Source organism: Eurosta solidaginis, chromosome 5 (assembly GCF_040869045.1).
Source record: "Eurosta solidaginis isolate ZX-2024a chromosome 5, ASM4086904v1, whole genome shotgun sequence".
Lineage (NCBI taxonomy): Eukaryota > Metazoa > Arthropoda > Insecta > Diptera > Tephritidae > Eurosta > Eurosta solidaginis.
In genome coordinates, this window is record NC_090323.1 from 175661064 (window position 1) to 175669153 (window position 8090).

Sequence of the window (8090 nt, forward strand, 5' to 3'; positions counted from 1 at the left end):
TTTTTTGTTTTTTAAAGATTTCAGTTCTTTGGTGTACCATATTTGGACTAGTTCAGTGAAAACACGTTTACGCTTAGGTACATGTCTGTCCAGAATAGCGTGAATGACGGCGTTGAAGTCAGAAACGTTTTTGTCAATATCTGCACCGTATTTGGGCCAAACTATTGTAGATAAAATTTGGTTGAGTTTATTAAAATTAGCCTTCGCGAATTCGAATCTAAAACTAGAGTCGGTTTCTGTGGTAGTGCAACTCCGAGAACTTTCTTCCAATTCGTAAACTATTTCCAGCGAAGGATGGTAAGGATCCTCAGGTACAGTAAGAGGTTCACCCCTCCTAAGAATGGATTTTGAAGTATCATCAACAAATACCAGATCAAGTACCCTCCCGTACATGTTTGGAACTATATTTATCTGTCTTAGGCAAAGTTCAGTTATTTCTGCTAAAAATTCGATGCTGGAGAATTTTGAAGAAACCGGTACAATACCATGGTCGGATGTGGTCCATGATGCGGAAGATTAAAATCACCCAAGACAATTATCGAGTCAATAGGCTTCAACAATGAACTGATATCTTTCAGTAACGAAATATGGTTCATATACACCGAGGGATCTGAAGATGGTGGGATATAGCAAATGGCAATATAGGTAAAACCTATTCCCAGCTGGGTTCTAATGCACTTAAATTCCGTAGCTTCAATAACAGGTAAATTTACCTCAGCGGAAGGTATAGAAGAATGTACCGCGAGCAAAACTCCACCTCCAACTCTGTTCAAGCGGTCATTTCTATATATTTGGTAATCATTGCAAAGAATCTCCGAATTAAAAATATGAGGCTTTAACCAAGTTTCAGTAAAAGCGATGATACTGTAATTACAGTTAAATGATCTCAAGTATAGATCAGTTAGTTTTGTGTTTAGGCCTCTTACATTTTGATAAAATATATTAAGGACAGGTTTAATATTTAGTTTTTTGCAGCATTATTGGTTTGAGGAACGGTAGCAAGATTACGAATATTGACGTTGCGTCTATGCTCGAATTCACGTACAAAGGCTCCGGGTGGCCAAAATGAATTATTCAAAATTGTTTCAAAATGTTGCGCTGATACGTCAATCCTAAATGACGAAATGTCTCTAGGATAATTAAAATTAAATTTACGAATAGACACATTTTCAGATTTAAGTTTACTTATGATGTACGACTTCAGGTCCTCTTCTGTAGTGTCTCTCTCGAATCTGGAGACGAAAATCGACTTTTTAATCGGGACAGTAATCAATCTACCAGCCGGTGGTTCAGATTCCGCAGAGGGGTTTTGGGGAACCTGGTTCCTTTTTGTGGAGGGTACAGTAGATACAGCTGAATGAGCATTCGATGTCGATGGTTGAACTGCTAAGGGACTCGGAGAGGACAGATTTATCAATTCAATAGTTGGGGGTGGAAGATCTGGAGGTGAAGGAACTTTGGGATCAGCATCCGTAGTCGGAGCTGGAAGGGAAACATCGATAGACCTACGATTATTATCCGGAATTTTCGAGTATTATTTTTATCAGCCAGCTTCTGAAGCTTCTATTACTGATGACGTTCTGCCTCACTTTTTTCCATTTAATAGGCGTCTTTCTTCCTTCTTCGCACGAAGATAATGCTCCAATATACCGCGCGTTGCCACGTCCGTATGCAGCGTTTTTCTTTTCCGCGGCAGAGCAACATTCCTCATCGTACCAGTTGTTTTTGTGGGCTCTCTGGAAACCTATGGTTTAAGCAACGGTGGTATGTACTGAGAGACAAATATACCCCCACTGCATGGTCACAGCGTCAGGTTGAACTTTGCTCTCAGAGAGCAGATGTGAGAGCCGAGAGGAGTCTGTATGTTTCTTGGGCAGTAATCCAGCCAGTTTAGGAAAAGATTCGATGATTAGGGAGTCTAAAGCACATACATAGCGCAATCAGTATTCACTATTTATTTTTCACATTTTTTCAAATATTTTAAATGCAAATAAATACAAATAACAGACAGACTTAAACAAAAACGTTATGTAATCAGTATGAGAATCATTATGATTTTTAATCCTTATCTAACAAAAAGTAACCTCGTAGGTTTAGGATATGACTGAATGAATAGAACAAATTAAAACAAAACGTTATTAGTTAAATCACGTAATCAATGGAATCTTTAATCTTAACGGAAGGTTATCCAGAAAAATTTTGGAATGCATGGAATATTACATACGCTGAGCCAATTTACAGCTTGCAAAACTTTTAAATTACCTTCTTTTAAAGGTGGGCGGTGCCACGCCCATTGTCCAAAATTTTACTAATTTTATATTCTGCGTCATAAGGTCAACTCACCTACCAAATTTCATCGCTTTATCCGTCATTGGAAATGAATTATCGCAATTTTCGGTTTTTCGAAATTTTCGATATCGAAAAAGTGGACGGGGTGAGATGTGTGCCCAGCAACTTACATACCAAATTTCATCAAGATACCTCAAAATGTACTCATGTATCGTGTTTACGGGCAGACGGACGGACGGACATGGCTAAATGAATTTCTTTCTTCGCCCAGATAATTTTGATATACAGAGAGAAGTCTATATCTATATCGATTAGTTTATGCCGTTACGGGGTACCGTTATGCGAACAAAATTAATATACTCTGTGAGCTCTGCTCAGCTGAGTATAATAGTGTCATCATATATCATTACAATATCAAGTCAATTAGAAAATTTAGGAAATCAATGATTGTAATTCACAACTAATACACAAATGAACGCAAATATTCAGCGCCTAAGTCATACGGAAACAATATGTTGTGAAAATGTAACACACTGTACCACAAGCTCATCCACGACGCCAGGTCATATTAAAATAAGAAAGGAAGAAAACAAAAAATACGATTTATGCAGCGCAACAGATTTTATTATATTTTATGAGCAAATTTTTTATGCTGCTGATTGCGGTTATTACCGTCACAGCTACTGTGCTGCGGCTGCCGTGCAATTTTATTGTAGCCCGAACGAACAGGCGCTTCATTTCTTCTTTTGCCGGCGCTTTAATAACTAGCCGCAGAGGCTATGCAATGCACCAGCCTTGGCCAGAAAAAGAGAGGCTTGCAAAAGTGGGGTGTGTTAGAAGGTTAGCACTTGTTGTCGTGACCAGATATGTTTTAAATGGGCCGACAATGCTTTCAAGCGATCTAACACAAGAATCTTTCCGCTTCATTGCATTGGCCACCGTCGAACACTTGCTATATATATATATATATATATATATTTTTATATCTTTCATGAACATGAAATGGTATATTAACTTTGGTCCGATGTTTGTAACTTTGAGAAATATAGAAGATAGACTCACCATTAACTATGGCGAATTGATCAGGGCGACCAACTGAGTTGATACAGCCATGTCCGTCTGTCTGTTTGAACGCAAAATAGTCTCTCAAATTTTAAGATATCTCAATGAAATTTGGTACAACGATGTATTTTTATATTATATTAGATATTTGTCGGATCCGGTATGATCGGACCACTATAACATATATCTCCCATACAACCGATCGTTCAGATAAGACGATTTTGATCATTCCTGCCGCAATTTAGAAAGTATAACTTGAAAGTCGGTGATATATATACTAATATATCATAGAAGATATCCTGAAAAAATAACTTTGATCGGATCTATATATAGTTATATCCCATACAACCGATCGTTCAAATAGAAAGATTTTTAGCCATTTCTCCCTTAATTTCCAATATAAAAACGTTTAACTTGGTGATATTTATTTCAATATATCATAGAAGATTTCCTGAAAAAGTCACTTTGATCGGAGCTATATGTATATAGTGTAACGAATTTACTGCAAATCCTCTTATTTGCCCTTTTGCTAAGTTCGTATCGCTAAACTGTTGAATAAATAACTCCAATATTAAATAATGGAAAAAAAAACCTTTATTAAAGTACTTCACAATAACACTTATACTTTGCAACTAGCTGGCTTAATAACCAAACTGACTGATAGCTTAAATGAAACTGACCTATTGCCCGACAGATAGCGTGCTTAACTGAAACTGCCCATAGCGCCTCTACCGCTGATGCTTTTATACTCTGTGATTTCCTCGTGGCATCTTCTAGGCGCTTCCAGAATTTTACTTAGTTAGTTATAAATTTCTCAGCTACAACTACAGATGTATAATTTTTATAGCTTCTCTCATACCCCATGCGCTTGTATGTGTGAGCGACACTTCCACAATCACAATTGCATACCTTTAGGAGCATTTCAGATAAGATATCTGCATGTGCTTGTGCGTTGCTCTCAGCTGCGTGTACCTACATATGTGTAGACATAATGATTGATTCGTTTATGTAGATACATAATGATTGATCTATGGATGTGCATGCAAGGCGCTGCTTAGCATCGGCTTAGAGATGGCAGCACACCGTAGTTTTGATAATATTCGTAACACTGCCCTTCACCTAAGCCTGATCGTCCCGATCAGACCAATCTCTCAATCTAAACGCTGCTAGCATCTCCAAATGAACCACCCTTCTATTTCGTGGTTTCCCAATTGTTTGTATGCGGTAGATGGTGTCACTGATCTTCTTCACAACTTTGTACGGGCCTTCCCAACTGCACCGAAATTAGGATGGCACATCTTTCCGCCGGCGAGGGTTGTATAACAGTACCAAATCTCCCGCCAAGAAACCTTTCGAATTATTGTTCTCATCGTACCTGTGTTTCATCGTACTACTCAATACCCTAGTTCGTTCCTTCACACTCTGTTGTTTGGCCAATGAACTACTTCGTAGAGCTTGCGCTGGACGGATTTGCTTTGCATAATCAGTATCGTTCCGACGCTTCACAACAGTAGTGTGCCCTGGCTTGAAATCACACTTGCATTCTTTCTGCGAAATTCTTTCCTTCGTTTTAGTACGTCCGTTAGGGCTTTTCAATGTCAGTGTTTCTCTCACAGGTACCCTCGGTTTTGATTTGTTTGGCCCATTCGTTCCATCAACCCTTTGCCGATCTGCTGCCTTTGACTTTTGCGGTTTTTGTCGGATCTCTTTCACCAGCACTCGATTACTGCTGAACCCTTCTTCCAAACTAAAGTTAAGTGGAATATCGTGGTTCTCATAGCGCATAATCTTTCTTGGCATATCGATCCTGATGTCATGGTCAACTAAGAAGTCCACTCCCAATATGACTTCATCAACGATCTCCGCCACAACGAATTTGTGTAGAACCATGACCTTTCCAATTAGGACTTCACATATCACTTCTCCCTGGACTTGGTTATACTCGCCTGTGACCGTACGCAACCTTGCTCCAGGTAACGGTTTTACTCTCCTGTTGACTAAACCAGATCGAATCAAGGAATGAGATGCACCCGTATCTAAAGTTAGTGCACGCTCCTTGCCATCCACATTCCCTCTGACGGTAAGACTGCTTGATTTCCTTCCAATTTGCGACACAGATATCACAGGACATTCAATAGCTGGAGCAAGCTCTCGATTTTACATCTGACACGCTCTTGCTCATCTCCTCCAGCTTTGCGTTTACGGCCACCCAAGTTGGAACTACCAGGACCAAGATCGCAATGACGTGCAATGTGACCGGGCTTCCCGCATTTGAAGCACTTGATAACTCTTTTACTCCGCGTTTGCGATCCTTTCAGCGCCTCCAATATTGCGTCCACCCACTCTGGTCTTTCGACTTCCACACGGCGTGCTTTGAAAATTGGCTTACGCAGAAGCGACGCTGTTTCCTGAATCAGAGCATGTGATACCGTTTCTGCGAATGTTGGCTTTGGGTTTGCGTATGTAGCTCGCTTTGTTTCGACGTCCCGTATGCCATTTATAAAGCTCTGAATCTTTACCCTTTCAGTGTATTCCAAGGGTGCGTCCGCATTCGATAAATGTGCTAGCCTTTCAGTATACGACGCAAACTCTTGCAATGTTTCACCAGGCCTCTGGAAGTGGTTCAGCAACTCCATTTGGTATATCAGTCTCCTATGCTCAGTTCCGTAACGCCTCTCGACAGCGGCCATCAATGCTTCATAGTTGTTCCGCTCTCCTTCGGGAATCGTCTGTAGGATTTCGGCTGCTGGCCCTTTCAATGCCACGAACAGAGCTGCAACTTTATCTTCAGCATTCCAGTTGTTCACTGCTGCGTTCTTATCACTGCGGTCTTATCACTTATAACTGTAGCTTAAAGACCTGGAAAGCGACAGAACCGTCAAAGGATTGTGTTTTTACCTTTGGATTACTCACTGAAACTGCAGGGCGATTTAGTTGTAGCTGCTCCATACGACCCTTCAAATCATCGACTTCTGCCTGAAATTGAGCGATTTTTGCATCTTGCGCTTCCAGCTTTGATGTTACCCTTGCTTCCTGTGCTTCTAACTGCGAAGATATGCGAGTTTCTTGTGCTTTCAATTGCTCAGCCATATATGTCTTCTGTTCTTCAAACTGTGTTGCCATCTTCGATGTTATTTCTGACGACATTTCTACAATACGTGTCTTCTGTTCTTCCATCTTGGATGTTAAACGGTTCTCCTGGGTCTCTAGCTGAGATGCCACTGTCGATGTTTGAGCAGTTATTGCAGCTAAAATCATGTTCAAATCTGTGCTCGTAACTGTCTGCGACAACAACAAATTCTCGTCGACATCAAGATGAAAGACATACTCTTCCACGTTAATTCCTTCTGCTTCCATAGCCTCTCGTAGTCGTGCCTGAAGTTCTAGTTTAATAGCGGTTGTATTCAATCCACGGCTCTCCAACTCCTTCTTCAGTTGCTGGATCTTCAATTCACTGAACTTTGCCATGTCCTTTGGAATTTATTCAACAATTCCTCTTCTGACACCAATTGTAAAGAATATACTGCAAATCCTCTTATTTGCCCTTTTGCTAAGTTGGTATCCCTAAACTGTTGAATAAATAACTCCAATATTGAATAATGGAAAAAATGGCCTTTATTAAAGTACTTCACAATAACACTTATACTTTGCAACTAGCTGGCTTAATAAACAAACTGATTGCTAGCTCAAATGAAACTGATCTATTGCCCGACAGATAGCGTGCTTAATTGAAACTGCCCATAGCGCCTCTACCGCTGATGCTTTTATACTCTGTGATTTCCTCGTGGCATCTTCTAGGCGCTTCTAGAATTTTACTTAGTTATAAATTTCTCAGCTAAAACTACAGATGTATAATTTTTATAGATTCTCTCATACCCCATGCGCTTGTATGTGTGAGCGACACTTCCACAATCACAATTGCATACCTTTTGGAGCATTTCAGATAAGATATCTGCATGTGCTTGTGCGTTGCTCTCAGCTGCGTGTACCTACATATGTGTAGACATAATGATTGATTCGTTTATGTAGATACATAATGATTGATCTATGGATGTGCATGCAAGGCGCTGCTTAGCATCGGCTTAGAGATGGCAGCACCCCTTAGTTTTGATAATATTCGTAACAATAGTATATACTTATCCCATACAACCGATCGTTCAGTTAGAAAGATTTTTGGCCATTTCTCCCTTAGTTTCCAATATAAAAACGTGAAACTTGGTGATATATATTCTAATATATCATAGAAGATTTCCTGTAAAAATTATTTCGATCGGAGCTATATATAATATATATCCCATACAACCGATCGTTCAGATAAGGGGGCTTTTTGTCATTTTTTTATATTTATCTTAAAATCGGTTAGGTATGTACATCTTTTCACTATATATTTCTTATCTTATACAGCGCATTATTTGGAGATTACGAATGGGATAAGATTATTGTTCAGCGCCATTCATGAAAGGTATGAAGTATTCGGCACAGCCGAAGACAGTCCTGTCCTTACTTGTTTTTTTTTGTAATATTTATATCGTGTAACTCAGGTGGTAAATTCTACACCGACATGGCTAGAAAATCAGCTTCAGTGGCGTTAGTCATGCCATGCATAACTGTGGTATGTCATAGCAAAAGTGAAGCACAAACTAAAATATATTAAAGAGTTAGAGAGGTTAATAATGTCGCAAAGTGTTTGTATGTTATGTTTTTGTTGTTGTATACTAATTTTGCTTGCATTTTTCTTG